Raw genomic sequence first — 18092 nt, forward strand, 5'->3', positions numbered from 1 at the left:
TTAATGGGTATTTTCAACGCAATCGTGTTATTATTTATTTTTAGGGTTTAACAAGGCAGCTCACCTGTGACCTGTGGCTTGACTTTAGATGTGGCCAGTTCGATTACCCTGCAGACTTTAAGAGTGTCTTCAGAATATGGCCATTTTGACATGAATTTAAAAATGCCTCAGATAGGACCAAAAAAGTGTCTGGAGCTATCCGTCAGGGTAAGAGTGACAACAGGTTTCCACATGTCAAAATGGGGGAAATCTTAGAAAATGGCTTAATGGTTATTCATGAGAATCGTGAGAATCGTGAGTGTATCATGGGATCTCACCTGAAATCTGTGGCTTGACTACAAACCTGTAACCTATGCTACTGTGGCCTATAGAGCTAGAAGGATGGATAACCAGGTGTGTAAAGGTGTGAGGTGGGATCCTATCCCAAATGGACAACTAATCCCTATGTACTTGTGGAGATCTGAGAGGATATGATTGGTATAAGAAACACGACTAAACTTCAACCTCCGGAGGGGTCAAGAAAATTCAATTTCGTTGTCGGCAGGATTCGAACCTGCGCAGGAAGATCCTAATGGATTTCTAGTCCATCGCCTTAACCACTCGGCCACGACAACAGTCTTGTCAGCAGTGAATGGGCCACCAGGCATAGCCTACAGAAAGTGATAATTTTACAACTGAAAGACAATGCAGTAACTCATTAACTCATTATAATGCAATAAAATGAATTGTTCCCCTCATTCATTATTAAGTACAGCTGTTTTCTAATTTCCTTGATCTTTGGTCAGCTCCAGAAGGTTTTCATTTGAGAGTGTTTATTATAAATTGTTATTTCATCATCTTATTATTACTGCTAAGCAGCATGACTCCTGAGAGGCACTAAACAACTGTCAGAAGTGGGATTTGAACCCACGCCTCCATGGGAGACTGCGACCTGAACGCAGCGCCTTAGACCGCTCGGCCATCCTGACTACAGCACAGTACCTGGGTATCGGGTTAAAGAGTATGGGGTAAAAGTAGAAATAGGCACAGCAACGCAATCACCACAGAGACCAGTAAATGTATGCACGATACCGACTTGCACTTTCAATAGTCATTTGTTTTTATCAATGAAAAACTCCAGTCATTGATTTAACCTCAATATGGCCTTCAATGGAAAAGAGTAGTAAATCGTCATTGAATGAACGCTAAACTGGCCTCAGAATATGGCCATTCTGATATAAATGATAAAATTCCTCAGATAAGACCGAAAAAGTGTCTGTAAATATCAGCAATCATCAGGGTAAGAGTGACAACAGGTCCACATGGGGGAAATCTTAACAAATGGCTTAATGGGTATTTTCAACGCAATCGTGTTATTATTTATTTTTAGGGTTTAACAAGGCAGCTCACCTGTGACCTGTGGCTTGACTTTAGATGTGGCCAGTTCGATTACCCTGCAGACTTTAAGAGTGTCTTCAGAATATGGCCATTTTGACATGAATTTAAAAATGCCTCAGATAGGACCAAAAAAGTGTCTGGAGCTATCCGTCAGGGTAAGAGTGACAACAGGTTTCCACATGTCAAAATGGGGGAAATCTTAGAAAATGGCTTAATGGTTATTCATGAGAATCGTGAGAATCGTGAGTGTATCATGGGATCTCACCTGAAATCTGTGGCTTGACTACAAACCTGTAACCTATGCTACTGTGGCCTATAGAGCTAGAAGGATGGATAACCAGGTGTGTAAAGGTGTGAGGTGGGATCCTATCCCAAATGGACAACTAATCCCTATGTACTTGTGGAGATCTGAGAGGATATGATTGGTATAAGAAACACGACTAAACTTCAACCTCCGGAGGGGTCAAGAAAATTCAATTTCGTTGTCGGCAGGATTCGAACCTGCGCAGGAAGATCCTAATGGATTTCTAGTCCATCGCCTTAACCACTCGGCCACGACAACAGTCTTGTCAGCAGTGAATGGGCCACCAGGCATAGCCTACAGAAAGTGATAATTTTACAACTGAAAGACAATGCAGTAACTCATTAACTCATTATAATGCAATAAAATGAATTGTTCCCCTCATTCATTATTAAGTACAGCTGTTTTCTAATTTCCTTGATCTTTGGTCAGCTCCAGAAGGTTTTCATTTGAGAGTGTTTATTATAAATTGTTATTTCATCATCTTATTATTACTGCTAAGCAGCATGACTCCTGAGAGGCACTAAACAACTGTCAGAAGTGGGATTTGAACCCACGCCTCCATGGGAGACTGCGACCTGAACGCAGCGCCTTAGACCGCTCGGCCATCCTGACTACAGCACAGTACCTGGGTATCGGGTTAAAGAGTATGGGGTAAAAGTAGAAATAGGCACAGCAACGCAATCACCACAGAGACCAGTAAATGTATGCACGATACCGACTTGCACTTTCAATAGTCATTTGTTTTTATCAATGAAAAACTCCAGTCATTGATTTAACCTCAATATGGCCTTCAATGGAAAAGAGTAGTAAATCGTCATTGAATGAACGCTAAACTGGCCTCAGAATATGGCCATTCTGATATAAATGATAAAATTCCTCAGATAAGACCGAAAAAGTGTCTGTAAATATCAGCAATCATCAGGGTAAGAGTGACAACAGGTCCACATGGGGGAAATCTTAACAAATGGCTTAATGGGTATTTTCAACGCAATCGTGTTATTATTTATTTTTAGGGTTTAACAAGGCAGCTCACCTGTGACCTGTGGCTTGACTTTAGATGTGGCCAGTTCGATTACCCTGCAGACTTTAAGAGTGTCTTCAGAATATGGCCATTTTGACATGAATTTAAAAATGCCTCAGATAGGACCAAAAAAGTGTCTGGAGCTATCCGTCAGGGTAAGAGTGACAACAGGTTTCCACATGTCAAAATGGGGGAAATCTTAGAAAATGGCTTAATGGTTATTCATGAGAATCGTGAGAATCGTGAGTGTATCATGGGATCTCACCTGAAATCTGTGGCTTGACTACAAACCTGTAACCTATGCTACTGTGGCCTATAGAGCTAGAAGGATGGATAACCAGGTGTGTAAAGGTGTGAGGTGGGATCCTATCCCAAATGGACAACTAATCCCTATGTACTTGTGGAGATCTGAGAGGATATGATTGGTATAAGAAACACGACTAAACTTCAACCTCCGGAGGGGTCAAGAAAATTCAATTTCGTTGTCGGCAGGATTCGAACCTGCGCAGGAAGATCCTAATGGATTTCTAGTCCATCGCCTTAACCACTCGGCCACGACAACAGTCTTGTCAGCAGTGAATGGGCCACCAGGCATAGCCTACAGAAAGTGATAATTTTACAACTGAAAGACAATGCAGTAACTCATTAACTCATTATAATGCAATAAAATGAATTGTTCCCCTCATTCATTATTAAGTACAGCTGTTTTCTAATTTCCTTGATCTTTGGTCAGCTCCAGAAGGTTTTCATTTGAGAGTGTTTATTATAAATTGTTATTTCATCATCTTATTATTACTGCTAAGCAGCATGACTCCTGAGAGGCACTAAACAACTGTCAGAAGTGGGATTTGAACCCACGCCTCCATGGGAGACTGCGACCTGAACGCAGCGCCTTAGACCGCTCGGCCATCCTGACTACAGCACAGTACCTGGGTATCGGGTTAAAGAGTATGGGGTAAAAGTAGAAATAGGCACAGCAACGCAATCACCACAGAGACCAGTAAATGTATGCACGATACCGACTTGCACTTTCAATAGTCATTTGTTTTTATCAATGAAAAACTCCAGTCATTGATTTAACCTCAATATGGCCTTCAATGGAAAAGAGTAGTAAATCGTCATTGAATGAACGCTAAACTGGCCTCAGAATATGGCCATTCTGATATAAATGATAAAATTCCTCAGATAAGACCGAAAAAGTGTCTGTAAATATCAGCAATCATCAGGGTAAGAGTGACAACAGGTCCACATGGGGGAAATCTTAACAAATGGCTTAATGGGTATTTTCAACGCAATCGTGTTATTATTTATTTTTAGGGTTTAACAAGGCAGCTCACCTGTGACCTGTGGCTTGACTTTAGATGTGGCCAGTTCGATTACCCTGCAGACTTTAAGAGTGTCTTCAGAATATGGCCATTTTGACATGAATTTAAAAATGCCTCAGATAGGACCAAAAAAGTGTCTGGAGCTATCCGTCAGGGTAAGAGTGACAACAGGTTTCCACATGTCAAAATGGGGGAAATCTTAGAAAATGGCTTAATGGTTATTCATGAGAATCGTGAGAATCGTGAGTGTATCATGGGATCTCACCTGAAATCTGTGGCTTGACTACAAACCTGTAACCTATGCTACTGTGGCCTATAGAGCTAGAAGGATGGATAACCAGGTGTGTAAAGGTGTGAGGTGGGATCCTATCCCAAATGGACAACTAATCCCTATGTACTTGTGGAGATCTGAGAGGATATGATTGGTATAAGAAACACGACTAAACTTCAACCTCCGGAGGGGTCAAGAAAATTCAATTTCGTTGTCGGCAGGATTCGAACCTGCGCAGGAAGATCCTAATGGATTTCTAGTCCATCGCCTTAACCACTCGGCCACGACAACAGTCTTGTCAGCAGTGAATGGGCCACCAGGCATAGCCTACAGAAAGTGATAATTTTACAACTGAAAGACAATGCAGTAACTCATTAACTCATTATAATGCAATAAAATGAATTGTTCCCCTCATTCATTATTAAGTACAGCTGTTTTCTAATTTCCTTGATCTTTGGTCAGCTCCAGAAGGTTTTCATTTGAGAGTGTTTATTATAAATTGTTATTTCATCATCTTATTATTACTGCTAAGCAGCATGACTCCTGAGAGGCACTAAACAACTGTCAGAAGTGGGATTTGAACCCACGCCTCCATGGGAGACTGCGACCTGAACGCAGCGCCTTAGACCGCTCGGCCATCCTGACTACAGCACAGTACCTGGGTATCGGGTTAAAGAGTATGGGGTAAAAGTAGAAATAGGCACAGCAACGCAATCACCACAGAGACCAGTAAATGTATGCACGATACCGACTTGCACTTTCAATAGTCATTTGTTTTTATCAATGAAAAACTCCAGTCATTGATTTAACCTCAATATGGCCTTCAATGGAAAAGAGTAGTAAATCGTCATTGAATGAACGCTAAACTGGCCTCAGAATATGGCCATTCTGATATAAATGATAAAATTCCTCAGATAAGACCGAAAAAGTGTCTGTAAATATCAGCAATCATCAGGGTAAGAGTGACAACAGGTCCACATGGGGGAAATCTTAACAAATGGCTTAATGGGTATTTTCAACGCAATCGTGTTATTATTTATTTTTAGGGTTTAACAAGGCAGCTCACCTGTGACCTGTGGCTTGACTTTAGATGTGGCCAGTTCGATTACCCTGCAGACTTTAAGAGTGTCTTCAGAATATGGCCATTTTGACATGAATTTAAAAATGCCTCAGATAGGACCAAAAAAGTGTCTGGAGCTATCCGTCAGGGTAAGAGTGACAACAGGTTTCCACATGTCAAAATGGGGGAAATCTTAGAAAATGGCTTAATGGTTATTCATGAGAATCGTGAGAATCGTGAGTGTATCATGGGATCTCACCTGAAATCTGTGGCTTGACTACAAACCTGTAACCTATGCTACTGTGGCCTATAGAGCTAGAAGGATGGATAACCAGGTGTGTAAAGGTGTGAGGTGGGATCCTATCCCAAATGGACAACTAATCCCTATGTACTTGTGGAGATCTGAGAGGATATGATTGGTATAAGAAACACGACTAAACTTCAACCTCCGGAGGGGTCAAGAAAATTCAATTTCGTTGTCGGCAGGATTCGAACCTGCGCAGGAAGATCCTAATGGATTTCTAGTCCATCGCCTTAACCACTCGGCCACGACAACAGTCTTGTCAGCAGTGAATGGGCCACCAGGCATAGCCTACAGAAAGTGATAATTTTACAACTGAAAGACAATGCAGTAACTCATTAACTCATTATAATGCAATAAAATGAATTGTTCCCCTCATTCATTATTAAGTACAGCTGTTTTCTAATTTCCTTGATCTTTGGTCAGCTCCAGAAGGTTTTCATTTGAGAGTGTTTATTATAAATTGTTATTTCATCATCTTATTATTACTGCTAAGCAGCATGACTCCTGAGAGGCACTAAACAACTGTCAGAAGTGGGATTTGAACCCACGCCTCCATGGGAGACTGCGACCTGAACGCAGCGCCTTAGACCGCTCGGCCATCCTGACTACAGCACAGTACCTGGGTATCGGGTTAAAGAGTATGGGGTAAAAGTAGAAATAGGCACAGCAACGCAATCACCACAGAGACCAGTAAATGTATGCACGATACCGACTTGCACTTTCAATAGTCATTTGTTTTTATCAATGAAAAACTCCAGTCATTGATTTAACCTCAATATGGCCTTCAATGGAAAAGAGTAGTAAATCGTCATTGAATGAACGCTAAACTGGCCTCAGAATATGGCCATTCTGATATAAATGATAAAATTCCTCAGATAAGACCGAAAAAGTGTCTGTAAATATCAGCAATCATCAGGGTAAGAGTGACAACAGGTCCACATGGGGGAAATCTTAACAAATGGCTTAATGGGTATTTTCAACGCAATCGTGTTATTATTTATTTTTAGGGTTTAACAAGGCAGCTCACCTGTGACCTGTGGCTTGACTTTAGATGTGGCCAGTTCGATTACCCTGCAGACTTTAAGAGTGTCTTCAGAATATGGCCATTTTGACATGAATTTAAAAATGCCTCAGATAGGACCAAAAAAGTGTCTGGAGCTATCCGTCAGGGTAAGAGTGACAACAGGTTTCCACATGTCAAAATGGGGGAAATCTTAGAAAATGGCTTAATGGTTATTCATGAGAATCGTGAGAATCGTGAGTGTATCATGGGATCTCACCTGAAATCTGTGGCTTGACTACAAACCTGTAACCTATGCTACTGTGGCCTATAGAGCTAGAAGGATGGATAACCAGGTGTGTAAAGGTGTGAGGTGGGATCCTATCCCAAATGGACAACTAATCCCTATGTACTTGTGGAGATCTGAGAGGATATGATTGGTATAAGAAACACGACTAAACTTCAACCTCCGGAGGGGTCAAGAAAATTCAATTTCGTTGTCGGCAGGATTCGAACCTGCGCAGGAAGATCCTAATGGATTTCTAGTCCATCGCCTTAACCACTCGGCCACGACAACAGTCTTGTCAGCAGTGAATGGGCCACCAGGCATAGCCTACAGAAAGTGATAATTTTACAACTGAAAGACAATGCAGTAACTCATTAACTCATTATAATGCAATAAAATGAATTGTTCCCCTCATTCATTATTAAGTACAGCTGTTTTCTAATTTCCTTGATCTTTGGTCAGCTCCAGAAGGTTTTCATTTGAGAGTGTTTATTATAAATTGTTATTTCATCATCTTATTATTACTGCTAAGCAGCATGACTCCTGAGAGGCACTAAACAACTGTCAGAAGTGGGATTTGAACCCACGCCTCCATGGGAGACTGCGACCTGAACGCAGCGCCTTAGACCGCTCGGCCATCCTGACTACAGCACAGTACCTGGGTATCGGGTTAAAGAGTATGGGGTAAAAGTAGAAATAGGCACAGCAACGCAATCACCACAGAGACCAGTAAATGTATGCACGATACCGACTTGCACTTTCAATAGTCATTTGTTTTTATCAATGAAAAACTCCAGTCATTGATTTAACCTCAATATGGCCTTCAATGGAAAAGAGTAGTAAATCGTCATTGAATGAACGCTAAACTGGCCTCAGAATATGGCCATTCTGATATAAATGATAAAATTCCTCAGATAAGACCGAAAAAGTGTCTGTAAATATCAGCAATCATCAGGGTAAGAGTGACAACAGGTCCACATGGGGGAAATCTTAACAAATGGCTTAATGGGTATTTTCAACGCAATCGTGTTATTATTTATTTTTAGGGTTTAACAAGGCAGCTCACCTGTGACCTGTGGCTTGACTTTAGATGTGGCCAGTTCGATTACCCTGCAGACTTTAAGAGTGTCTTCAGAATATGGCCATTTTGACATGAATTTAAAAATGCCTCAGATAGGACCAAAAAAGTGTCTGGAGCTATCCGTCAGGGTAAGAGTGACAACAGGTTTCCACATGTCAAAATGGGGGAAATCTTAGAAAATGGCTTAATGGTTATTCATGAGAATCGTGAGAATCGTGAGTGTATCATGGGATCTCACCTGAAATCTGTGGCTTGACTACAAACCTGTAACCTATGCTACTGTGGCCTATAGAGCTAGAAGGATGGATAACCAGGTGTGTAAAGGTGTGAGGTGGGATCCTATCCCAAATGGACAACTAATCCCTATGTACTTGTGGAGATCTGAGAGGATATGATTGGTATAAGAAACACGACTAAACTTCAACCTCCGGAGGGGTCAAGAAAATTCAATTTCGTTGTCGGCAGGATTCGAACCTGCGCAGGAAGATCCTAATGGATTTCTAGTCCATCGCCTTAACCACTCGGCCACGACAACAGTCTTGTCAGCAGTGAATGGGCCACCAGGCATAGCCTACAGAAAGTGATAATTTTACAACTGAAAGACAATGCAGTAACTCATTAACTCATTATAATGCAATAAAATGAATTGTTCCCCTCATTCATTATTAAGTACAGCTGTTTTCTAATTTCCTTGATCTTTGGTCAGCTCCAGAAGGTTTTCATTTGAGAGTGTTTATTATAAATTGTTATTTCATCATCTTATTATTACTGCTAAGCAGCATGACTCCTGAGAGGCACTAAACAACTGTCAGAAGTGGGATTTGAACCCACGCCTCCATGGGAGACTGCGACCTGAACGCAGCGCCTTAGACCGCTCGGCCATCCTGACTACAGCACAGTACCTGGGTATCGGGTTAAAGAGTATGGGGTAAAAGTAGAAATAGGCACAGCAACGCAATCACCACAGAGACCAGTAAATGTATGCACGATACCGACTTGCACTTTCAATAGTCATTTGTTTTTATCAATGAAAAACTCCAGTCATTGATTTAACCTCAATATGGCCTTCAATGGAAAAGAGTAGTAAATCGTCATTGAATGAACGCTAAACTGGCCTCAGAATATGGCCATTCTGATATAAATGATAAAATTCCTCAGATAAGACCGAAAAAGTGTCTGTAAATATCAGCAATCATCAGGGTAAGAGTGACAACAGGTCCACATGGGGGAAATCTTAACAAATGGCTTAATGGGTATTTTCAACGCAATCGTGTTATTATTTATTTTTAGGGTTTAACAAGGCAGCTCACCTGTGACCTGTGGCTTGACTTTAGATGTGGCCAGTTCGATTACCCTGCAGACTTTAAGAGTGTCTTCAGAATATGGCCATTTTGACATGAATTTAAAAATGCCTCAGATAGGACCAAAAAAGTGTCTGGAGCTATCCGTCAGGGTAAGAGTGACAACAGGTTTCCACATGTCAAAATGGGGGAAATCTTAGAAAATGGCTTAATGGTTATTCATGAGAATCGTGAGAATCGTGAGTGTATCATGGGATCTCACCTGAAATCTGTGGCTTGACTACAAACCTGTAACCTATGCTACTGTGGCCTATAGAGCTAGAAGGATGGATAACCAGGTGTGTAAAGGTGTGAGGTGGGATCCTATCCCAAATGGACAACTAATCCCTATGTACTTGTGGAGATCTGAGAGGATATGATTGGTATAAGAAACACGACTAAACTTCAACCTCCGGAGGGGTCAAGAAAATTCAATTTCGTTGTCGGCAGGATTCGAACCTGCGCAGGAAGATCCTAATGGATTTCTAGTCCATCGCCTTAACCACTCGGCCACGACAACAGTCTTGTCAGCAGTGAATGGGCCACCAGGCATAGCCTACAGAAAGTGATAATTTTACAACTGAAAGACAATGCAGTAACTCATTAACTCATTATAATGCAATAAAATGAATTGTTCCCCTCATTCATTATTAAGTACAGCTGTTTTCTAATTTCCTTGATCTTTGGTCAGCTCCAGAAGGTTTTCATTTGAGAGTGTTTATTATAAATTGTTATTTCATCATCTTATTATTACTGCTAAGCAGCATGACTCCTGAGAGGCACTAAACAACTGTCAGAAGTGGGATTTGAACCCACGCCTCCATGGGAGACTGCGACCTGAACGCAGCGCCTTAGACCGCTCGGCCATCCTGACTACAGCACAGTACCTGGGTATCGGGTTAAAGAGTATGGGGTAAAAGTAGAAATAGGCACAGCAACGCAATCACCACAGAGACCAGTAAATGTATGCACGATACCGACTTGCACTTTCAATAGTCATTTGTTTTTATCAATGAAAAACTCCAGTCATTGATTTAACCTCAATATGGCCTTCAATGGAAAAGAGTAGTAAATCGTCATTGAATGAACGCTAAACTGGCCTCAGAATATGGCCATTCTGATATAAATGATAAAATTCCTCAGATAAGACCGAAAAAGTGTCTGTAAATATCAGCAATCATCAGGGTAAGAGTGACAACAGGTCCACATGGGGGAAATCTTAACAAATGGCTTAATGGGTATTTTCAACGCAATCGTGTTATTATTTATTTTTAGGGTTTAACAAGGCAGCTCACCTGTGACCTGTGGCTTGACTTTAGATGTGGCCAGTTCGATTACCCTGCAGACTTTAAGAGTGTCTTCAGAATATGGCCATTTTGACATGAATTTAAAAATGCCTCAGATAGGACCAAAAAAGTGTCTGGAGCTATCCGTCAGGGTAAGAGTGACAACAGGTTTCCACATGTCAAAATGGGGGAAATCTTAGAAAATGGCTTAATGGTTATTCATGAGAATCGTGAGAATCGTGAGTGTATCATGGGATCTCACCTGAAATCTGTGGCTTGACTACAAACCTGTAACCTATGCTACTGTGGCCTATAGAGCTAGAAGGATGGATAACCAGGTGTGTAAAGGTGTGAGGTGGGATCCTATCCCAAATGGACAACTAATCCCTATGTACTTGTGGAGATCTGAGAGGATATGATTGGTATAAGAAACACGACTAAACTTCAACCTCCGGAGGGGTCAAGAAAATTCAATTTCGTTGTCGGCAGGATTCGAACCTGCGCAGGAAGATCCTAATGGATTTCTAGTCCATCGCCTTAACCACTCGGCCACGACAACAGTCTTGTCAGCAGTGAATGGGCCACCAGGCATAGCCTACAGAAAGTGATAATTTTACAACTGAAAGACAATGCAGTAACTCATTAACTCATTATAATGCAATAAAATGAATTGTTCCCCTCATTCATTATTAAGTACAGCTGTTTTCTAATTTCCTTGATCTTTGGTCAGCTCCAGAAGGTTTTCATTTGAGAGTGTTTATTATAAATTGTTATTTCATCATCTTATTATTACTGCTAAGCAGCATGACTCCTGAGAGGCACTAAACAACTGTCAGAAGTGGGATTTGAACCCACGCCTCCATGGGAGACTGCGACCTGAACGCAGCGCCTTAGACCGCTCGGCCATCCTGACTACAGCACAGTACCTGGGTATCGGGTTAAAGAGTATGGGGTAAAAGTAGAAATAGGCACAGCAACGCAATCACCACAGAGACCAGTAAATTTATGCACGATACCGACTTGCACTTTCAATAGTCATTTGTTTTTATCAATGAAAAACTCCAGTCATTGATTTAACCTCAATATGGCCTTCAATGGAAAAGAGTAGTAAATCGTCATTGAATGAACGCTAAACTGGCCTCAGAATATGGCCATTCTGATATAAATGATAAAATTCCTCAGATAAGACCGAAAAAGTGTCTGTAAATATCAGCAATCATCAGGGTAAGAGTGACAACAGGTCCACATGGGGGAAATCTTAACAAATGGCTTAATGGGTATTTTCAACGCAATCGTGTTATTATTTATTTTTAGGGTTTAACAAGGCAGCTCACCTGTGACCTGTGGCTTGACTTTAGATGTGGCCAGTTCGATTACCCTGCAGACTTTAAGAGTGTCTTCAGAATATGGCCATTTTGACATGAATTTAAAAATGCCTCAGATAGGACCAAAAAAGTGTCTGGAGCTATCCGTCAGGGTAAGAGTGACAACAGGTTTCCACATGTCAAAATGGGGGAAATCTTAGAAAATGGCTTAATGGTTATTCATGAGAATCGTGAGAATCGTGAGTGTATCATGGGATCTCACCTGAAATCTGTGGCTTGACTACAAACCTGTAACCTATGCTACTGTGGCCTATAGAGCTAGAAGGATGGATAACCAGGTGTGTAAAGGTGTGAGGTGGGATCCTATCCCAAATGGACAACTAATCCCTATGTACTTGTGGAGATCTGAGAGGATATGATTGGTATAAGAAACACGACTAAACTTCAACCTCCGGAGGGGTCAAGAAAATTCAATTTCGTTGTCGGCAGGATTCGAACCTGCGCAGGAAGATCCTAATGGATTTCTAGTCCATCGCCTTAACCACTCGGCCACGACAACAGTCTTGTCAGCAGTGAATGGGCCACCAGGCATAGCCTACAGAAAGTGATAATTTTACAACTGAAAGACAATGCAGTAACTCATTAACTCATTATAATGCAATAAAATGAATTGTTCCCCTCATTCATTATTAAGTACAGCTGTTTTCTAATTTCCTTGATCTTTGGTCAGCTCCAGAAGGTTTTCATTTGAGAGTGTTTATTATAAATTGTTATTTCATCATCTTATTATTACTGCTAAGCAGCATGACTCCTGAGAGGCACTAAACAACTGTCAGAAGTGGGATTTGAACCCACGCCTCCATGGGAGACTGCGACCTGAACGCAGCGCCTTAGACCGCTCGGCCATCCTGACTACAGCACAGTACCTGGGTATCGGGTTAAAGAGTATGGGGTAAAAGTAGAAATAGGCACAGCAACGCAATCACCACAGAGACCAGTAAATTTATGCACGATACCGACTTGCACTTTCAATAGTCATTTGTTTTTATCAATGAAAAACTCCAGTCATTGATTTAACCTCAATATGGCCTTCAATGGAAAAGAGTAGTAAATCGTCATTGAATGAACGCTAAACTGGCCTCAGAATATGGCCATTCTGATATAAATGATAAAATTCCTCAGATAAGACCGAAAAAGTGTCTGTAAATATCAGCAATCATCAGGGTAAGAGTGACAACAGGTCCACATGGGGGAAATCTTAACAAATGGCTTAATGGGTATTTTCAACGCAATCGTGTTATTATTTATTTTTAGGGTTTAACAAGGCAGCTCACCTGTGACCTGTGGCTTGACTTTAGATGTGGCCAGTTCGATTACCCTGCAGACTTTAAGAGTGTCTTCAGAATATGGCCATTTTGACATGAATTTAAAAATGCCTCAGATAGGACCAAAAAAGTGTCTGGAGCTATCCGTCAGGGTAAGAGTGACAACAGGTTTCCACATGTCAAAATGGGGGAAATCTTAGAAAATGGCTTAATGGTTATTCATGAGAATCGTGTAGAATCGTGAGTGTATCATGGGATCTCACCTGAAATCTGTGGCTTGACTACAAACCTGTAACCTATGCTACTGTGGCCTATAGAGCTAGAAGGATGGATAACCAGGTGTGTAAAGGTGTGAGGTGGGATCCTATCCCAAATGGACAACTAATCCCTATGTACTTGTGGAGATCTGAGAGGATATGATTGGTATAAGAAACACGACTAAACTTCAACCTCCGGAGGGGTCAAGAAAATTCAATTTCGTTGTCGGCAGGATTCGAACCTGCGCAGGAAGATCCTAATGGATTTCTAGTCCATCGCCTTAACCACTCGGCCACGACAACAGTCTTGTCAGCAGTGAATGGGCCACCAGGCATAGCCTACAGAAAGTGATAATTTTACAACTGAAAGACAATGCAGTAACTCATTAACTCATTATAATGCAATAAAATGAATTGTTCCCCTCATTCATTATTAAGTACAGCTGTTTTCTAATTTCCTTGATCTTTGGTCAGCTCCAGAAGGTTTTCATTTGAGAGTGTTTATTATAAATTGTTATTTCATCATCTTATTATTACTGCTAAGCAGCATGACTCCTGAGAGGCACTAAACAACTGTCAGAAGTGGGATTTGAACCCACGCCTCCATGGGAGACTGCGACCTGAACGCAGCGCCTTAGACCGCTCGGCCATCCTGACTACAGCACAGTACCTGGGTATCGGGTTAAAGAGTATGGGGTAAAAGTAGAAATAGGCACAGCAACGCAATCACCACAGAGACCAGTAAATTTATGCACGATACCGACTTGCACTTTCAATAGTCATTTGTTTTTATCAATGAAAAACTCCAGTCATTGATTTAACCTCAATATGGCCTTCAATGGAAAAGAGTAGTAAATCGTCATTGAATGAACGCTAAACTGGCCTCAGAATATGGCCATTCTGATATAAATGATAAAATTCCTCAGATAAGACTGAAAAAGTGTCTGTAAATATCAGCAATCATCAGGGTAAGAGTGACAACAGGTCCACATGGGGGAAATCTTAACAAATGGCTTAATGGGTATTTTCAACGCAATCGTGTTATTATTTATTTTTAGGGTTTAACAAGGCAGCTCACCTGTGACCTGTGGCTTGACTTTAGATGTGGCCAGTTCGATTACCCTGCAGACTTTAAGAGTGTCTTCAGAATATGGCCATTTTGACATGAATTTAAAAATGCCTCAGATAGGACCAAAAAAGTGTCTGGAGCTATCCGTCAGGGTAAGAGTGACAACAGGTTTCCACATGTCAAAATGGGGGAAATCTTAGAAAATGGCTTAATGGTTATTCATGAGAATCGTGAGAATCGTGAGTGTATCATGGGATCTCACCTGAAATCTGTGGCTTGACTACAAACCTGTAACCTATGCTACTGTGGCCTATAGAGCTAGAAGGATGGATAACCAGGTGTGTAAAGGTGTGAGGTGGGATCCTATCCCAAATGGACAACTAATCCCTATGTACTTGTGGAGATCTGAGAGGATATGATTGGTATAAGAAACACGACTAAACTTCAACCTCCGGAGGGGTCAAGAAAATTCAATTTCGTTGTCGGCAGGATTCGAACCTGCGCAGGAAGATCCTAATGGATTTCTAGTCCATCGCCTTAACCACTCGGCCACGACAACAGTCTTGTCAGCAGTGAATGGGCCACCAGGCATAGCCTACAGAAAGTGATAATTTTACAACTGAAAGACAATGCAGTAACTCATTAACTCATTATAATGCAATAAAATGAATTGTTCCCCTCATTCATTATTAAGTACAGCTGTTTTCTAATTTCCTTGATCTTTGGTCAGCTCCAGAAGGTTTTCATTTGAGAGTGTTTATTATAAATTGTTATTTCATCATCTTATTATTACTGCTAAGCAGCATGACTCCTGAGAGGCACTAAACAACTGTCAGAAGTGGGATTTGAACCCACGCCTCCATGGGAGACTGCGACCTGAACGCAGCGCCTTAGACCGCTCGGCCATCCTGACTACAGCACAGTACCTGGGTATCGGGTTAAAGAGTATGGGGTAAAAGTAGAAATAGGCACAGCAACGCAATCACCACAGAGACCAGTAAATTTATGCACGATACCGACTTGCACTTTCAATAGTCATTTGTTTTTATCAATGAAAAACTCCAGTCATTGATTTAACCTCAATATGGCCTTCAATGGAAAAGAGTAGTAAATCGTCATTGAATGAACGCTAAACTGGCCTCAGAATATGGCCATTCTGATATAAATGATAAAATTCCTCAGATAAGACCGAAAAAGTGTCTGTAAATATCAGCAATCATCAGGGTAAGAGTGACAACAGGTCCACATGGGGGAAATCTTAACAAATGGCTTAATGGGTATTTTCAACGCAATCGTGTTATTATTTATTTTTAGGGTTTAACAAGGCAGCTCACCTGTGACCTGTGGCTTGACTTTAGATGTGGCCAGTTCGATTACCCTGCAGACTTTAAGAGTGTCTTCAGAATATGGCCATTTTGACATGAATTTAAAAATGCCTCAGATAGGACCAAAAAAGTGTCTGGAGCTATCCGTCAGGGTAAGAGTGACAACAGGTTTCCACATGTCAAAATGGGGGAAATCTTAGAAAATGGCTTAATGGTTATTCATGAGAATCGTGAGAATCGTGAGTGTATCATGGGATCTCACCTGAAATCTGTGGCTTGACTACAAACCTGTAACCTATGCTACTGTGGCCTATAGAGCTAGAAGGATGGATAACCAGGTGTGTAAAGGTGTGAGGTGGGATCCTATCCCAAATGGACAACTAATCCCTATGTACTTGTGGAGATCTGTTAAAGTCTGGCAGGGTAATCGAACTGGCCACATCTAAGTCAAGCCACAGGGTCACAGGTGAGCTGCCTTGTTAAACCCTAAAAATAAATAATAACACGATTGCGTTGAAAATACCCATTAAGCCATTTGTTAAGATTTCCCCATGTGGACCTGTTGTCACTCTTACCCTGATGATTGCTGATATTTACAGACACTTTTTCGGTCTTATCTGAGGAATTTTATCATTTATATCAGAATGGCCATATTCTAGGCAGTTTAGCGTTCATTCAATGACGATTTACTACTCTTTTCCATTGAAGGCCATAATTGAGGTTAAATCAATGACTGGAGTTTTTCATTGATAAAACAAATGACTATTGAAAGTGCAAGTCGGTATCGTGCATACAATTTACTGGTCTCTGTGGTGATTGCGTTGCTGTGCCTATTTCTACTTTTACCCCATACTCTTTAACCCGATACCCAGGTACTGTGCTGTAGTCAGGATGGCCGAGCGGTCTAAGGCGCTGCGTTCAGGTCGCAGTCTCCCATGGAGGCGTGGGTTCAAATCCCACTTCTGACAGTTGTTTAGTGCCTCTCAGGAGTCATGCTGCTTAGCAGTAATAATAAGATGATGAAATAACAATTTATAATAAACACTCTCAAATGAAAACCTTCTGGAGCTGACCAAAGATCAAGGAAATTAGAAAACAGCTGTACTTAATAATGAATGAGGGGAACAATTCATTTTATTGCATTATAATGAGTTAATGAGTTACTGCATTGTCTTTCAGTTGTAAAATTATCACTTTCTGTAGGCTATGCCTGGTGGCCCATTCACTGCTGACAAGACTGTTGTCGTGGCCGAGTGGTTAAGGCGATGGACTAGAAATCCATTAGGATCTTCCTGCGCAGGTTCGAATCCTGCCGACAACGAAATTGAATTTTCTTGACCCCTCCGGAGGTTGAAGTTTAGTCGTGTTTCTTATACCAATCATATCCTCTCAGATCTCCACAAGTACATAGGGATTAGTTGTCCATTTGGGATAGGATCCCACCTCACACCTTTACACACCTGGTTATCCATCCTTCTAGCTCTATAGGCCACAGTAGCATAGGTTACAGGTTTGTAGTCAAGCCACAGATTTCAGGTGAGATCCCATGATACACTCACGATTCTCACGATTCTCATGAATAACCATTAAGCCATTTTCTAAGATTTCCCCCATTTTGACATGTGGAAACCTGTTGTCACTCTTACCCTGACGGATAGCTCCAGACACTTTTTTGGTCCTATCTGAGGCATTTTTAAATTCATGTCAAAATGGCCATATTCTGAAGACACTCTTAAAGTCTGCAGGGTAATCGAACTGGCCACATCTAAAGTCAAGCCACAGGTCACAGGTGAGCTGCCTTGTTAAACCCTAAAAATAAATAATAACACGATTGCGTTGAAAATACCCATTAAGCCATTTGTTAAGATTTCCCCCATGTGGACCTGTTGTCACTCTTACCCTGATGATTGCTGATATTTACAGACACTTTTTCGGTCTTATCTGAGGAATTTTATCATTTATATCAGAATGGCCATATTCTGAGGCCAGTTTAGCGTTCATTCAATGACGATTTACTACTCTTTTCCATTGAAGGCCATATTGAGGTTAAATCAATGACTGGAGTTTTTCATTGATAAAAACAAATGACTATTGAAAGTGCAAGTCGGTATCGTGCATAAATTTACTGGTCTCTGT

The 18092-nt window shown here is 41.2% G+C and overlaps 26 non-coding genes across 26 annotated transcripts; 2 read left to right on the forward strand and 24 right to left on the reverse strand.

The window, feature by feature from the left end:
- Positions 1 to 532: 532 nt before the first annotated feature.
- Positions 533 to 614, reverse strand: trnas-aga (transfer RNA serine (anticodon AGA)). The gene has a single exon. It is a non-coding gene; the product is annotated as a tRNA-Ser (tRNA).
- A 271-nt stretch (positions 615 to 885) lies between these two features.
- Positions 886 to 968, reverse strand: trnal-cag (transfer RNA leucine (anticodon CAG)). Its single transcript has one exon. It is a non-coding gene; the product is annotated as a tRNA-Leu (tRNA).
- Positions 969 to 1857: 889 nt separating this feature from the next.
- trnas-aga (transfer RNA serine (anticodon AGA)) lies at positions 1858 to 1939 on the reverse strand. The gene has a single exon. It is a non-coding gene; the product is annotated as a tRNA-Ser (tRNA).
- A 271-nt stretch (positions 1940 to 2210) lies between these two features.
- Positions 2211 to 2293, reverse strand: trnal-cag (transfer RNA leucine (anticodon CAG)). The gene has a single exon. It is a non-coding gene; the product is annotated as a tRNA-Leu (tRNA).
- An 889-nt stretch (positions 2294 to 3182) lies between these two features.
- Positions 3183 to 3264, reverse strand: trnas-aga (transfer RNA serine (anticodon AGA)). Its single transcript has one exon. It is a non-coding gene; the product is annotated as a tRNA-Ser (tRNA).
- Positions 3265 to 3535: 271 nt separating this feature from the next.
- Positions 3536 to 3618, reverse strand: trnal-cag (transfer RNA leucine (anticodon CAG)). Its single transcript has one exon. It is a non-coding gene; the product is annotated as a tRNA-Leu (tRNA).
- An 889-nt stretch (positions 3619 to 4507) lies between these two features.
- trnas-aga (transfer RNA serine (anticodon AGA)) lies at positions 4508 to 4589 on the reverse strand. Its single transcript has one exon. It is a non-coding gene; the product is annotated as a tRNA-Ser (tRNA).
- A 271-nt stretch (positions 4590 to 4860) lies between these two features.
- On the reverse strand, positions 4861 to 4943 carry trnal-cag (transfer RNA leucine (anticodon CAG)). The gene has a single exon. It is a non-coding gene; the product is annotated as a tRNA-Leu (tRNA).
- An 889-nt stretch (positions 4944 to 5832) lies between these two features.
- trnas-aga (transfer RNA serine (anticodon AGA)) lies at positions 5833 to 5914 on the reverse strand. Its single transcript has one exon. It is a non-coding gene; the product is annotated as a tRNA-Ser (tRNA).
- Positions 5915 to 6185: 271 nt separating this feature from the next.
- Positions 6186 to 6268, reverse strand: trnal-cag (transfer RNA leucine (anticodon CAG)). The gene has a single exon. It is a non-coding gene; the product is annotated as a tRNA-Leu (tRNA).
- Positions 6269 to 7157: 889 nt separating this feature from the next.
- Positions 7158 to 7239, reverse strand: trnas-aga (transfer RNA serine (anticodon AGA)). The gene has a single exon. It is a non-coding gene; the product is annotated as a tRNA-Ser (tRNA).
- A 271-nt stretch (positions 7240 to 7510) lies between these two features.
- On the reverse strand, positions 7511 to 7593 carry trnal-cag (transfer RNA leucine (anticodon CAG)). The gene has a single exon. It is a non-coding gene; the product is annotated as a tRNA-Leu (tRNA).
- Positions 7594 to 8482: 889 nt separating this feature from the next.
- Positions 8483 to 8564, reverse strand: trnas-aga (transfer RNA serine (anticodon AGA)). The gene has a single exon. It is a non-coding gene; the product is annotated as a tRNA-Ser (tRNA).
- Positions 8565 to 8835: 271 nt separating this feature from the next.
- trnal-cag (transfer RNA leucine (anticodon CAG)) lies at positions 8836 to 8918 on the reverse strand. The gene has a single exon. It is a non-coding gene; the product is annotated as a tRNA-Leu (tRNA).
- An 889-nt stretch (positions 8919 to 9807) lies between these two features.
- Positions 9808 to 9889, reverse strand: trnas-aga (transfer RNA serine (anticodon AGA)). Its single transcript has one exon. It is a non-coding gene; the product is annotated as a tRNA-Ser (tRNA).
- A 271-nt stretch (positions 9890 to 10160) lies between these two features.
- trnal-cag (transfer RNA leucine (anticodon CAG)) lies at positions 10161 to 10243 on the reverse strand. Its single transcript has one exon. It is a non-coding gene; the product is annotated as a tRNA-Leu (tRNA).
- An 889-nt stretch (positions 10244 to 11132) lies between these two features.
- trnas-aga (transfer RNA serine (anticodon AGA)) lies at positions 11133 to 11214 on the reverse strand. The gene has a single exon. It is a non-coding gene; the product is annotated as a tRNA-Ser (tRNA).
- A 271-nt stretch (positions 11215 to 11485) lies between these two features.
- Positions 11486 to 11568, reverse strand: trnal-cag (transfer RNA leucine (anticodon CAG)). The gene has a single exon. It is a non-coding gene; the product is annotated as a tRNA-Leu (tRNA).
- An 889-nt stretch (positions 11569 to 12457) lies between these two features.
- trnas-aga (transfer RNA serine (anticodon AGA)) lies at positions 12458 to 12539 on the reverse strand. Its single transcript has one exon. It is a non-coding gene; the product is annotated as a tRNA-Ser (tRNA).
- A 271-nt stretch (positions 12540 to 12810) lies between these two features.
- On the reverse strand, positions 12811 to 12893 carry trnal-cag (transfer RNA leucine (anticodon CAG)). The gene has a single exon. It is a non-coding gene; the product is annotated as a tRNA-Leu (tRNA).
- Positions 12894 to 13783: 890 nt separating this feature from the next.
- Positions 13784 to 13865, reverse strand: trnas-aga (transfer RNA serine (anticodon AGA)). Its single transcript has one exon. It is a non-coding gene; the product is annotated as a tRNA-Ser (tRNA).
- Positions 13866 to 14136: 271 nt separating this feature from the next.
- On the reverse strand, positions 14137 to 14219 carry trnal-cag (transfer RNA leucine (anticodon CAG)). Its single transcript has one exon. It is a non-coding gene; the product is annotated as a tRNA-Leu (tRNA).
- Positions 14220 to 15108: 889 nt separating this feature from the next.
- On the reverse strand, positions 15109 to 15190 carry trnas-aga (transfer RNA serine (anticodon AGA)). Its single transcript has one exon. It is a non-coding gene; the product is annotated as a tRNA-Ser (tRNA).
- Positions 15191 to 15461: 271 nt separating this feature from the next.
- On the reverse strand, positions 15462 to 15544 carry trnal-cag (transfer RNA leucine (anticodon CAG)). Its single transcript has one exon. It is a non-coding gene; the product is annotated as a tRNA-Leu (tRNA).
- Positions 15545 to 16841: 1297 nt separating this feature from the next.
- On the forward strand, positions 16842 to 16924 carry trnal-cag (transfer RNA leucine (anticodon CAG)). The gene has a single exon. It is a non-coding gene; the product is annotated as a tRNA-Leu (tRNA).
- Positions 16925 to 17195: 271 nt separating this feature from the next.
- trnas-aga (transfer RNA serine (anticodon AGA)) lies at positions 17196 to 17277 on the forward strand. Its single transcript has one exon. It is a non-coding gene; the product is annotated as a tRNA-Ser (tRNA).
- The last annotated feature ends 815 nt before the right edge of the window (positions 17278 to 18092 follow it).

This window comes from Oncorhynchus kisutch, unplaced genomic scaffold, assembly GCF_002021735.2.
Source record: "Oncorhynchus kisutch isolate 150728-3 unplaced genomic scaffold, Okis_V2 scaffold1217, whole genome shotgun sequence".
In the NCBI taxonomy this organism is placed as follows: Eukaryota; Metazoa; Chordata; class Actinopteri; order Salmoniformes; family Salmonidae; genus Oncorhynchus; species Oncorhynchus kisutch.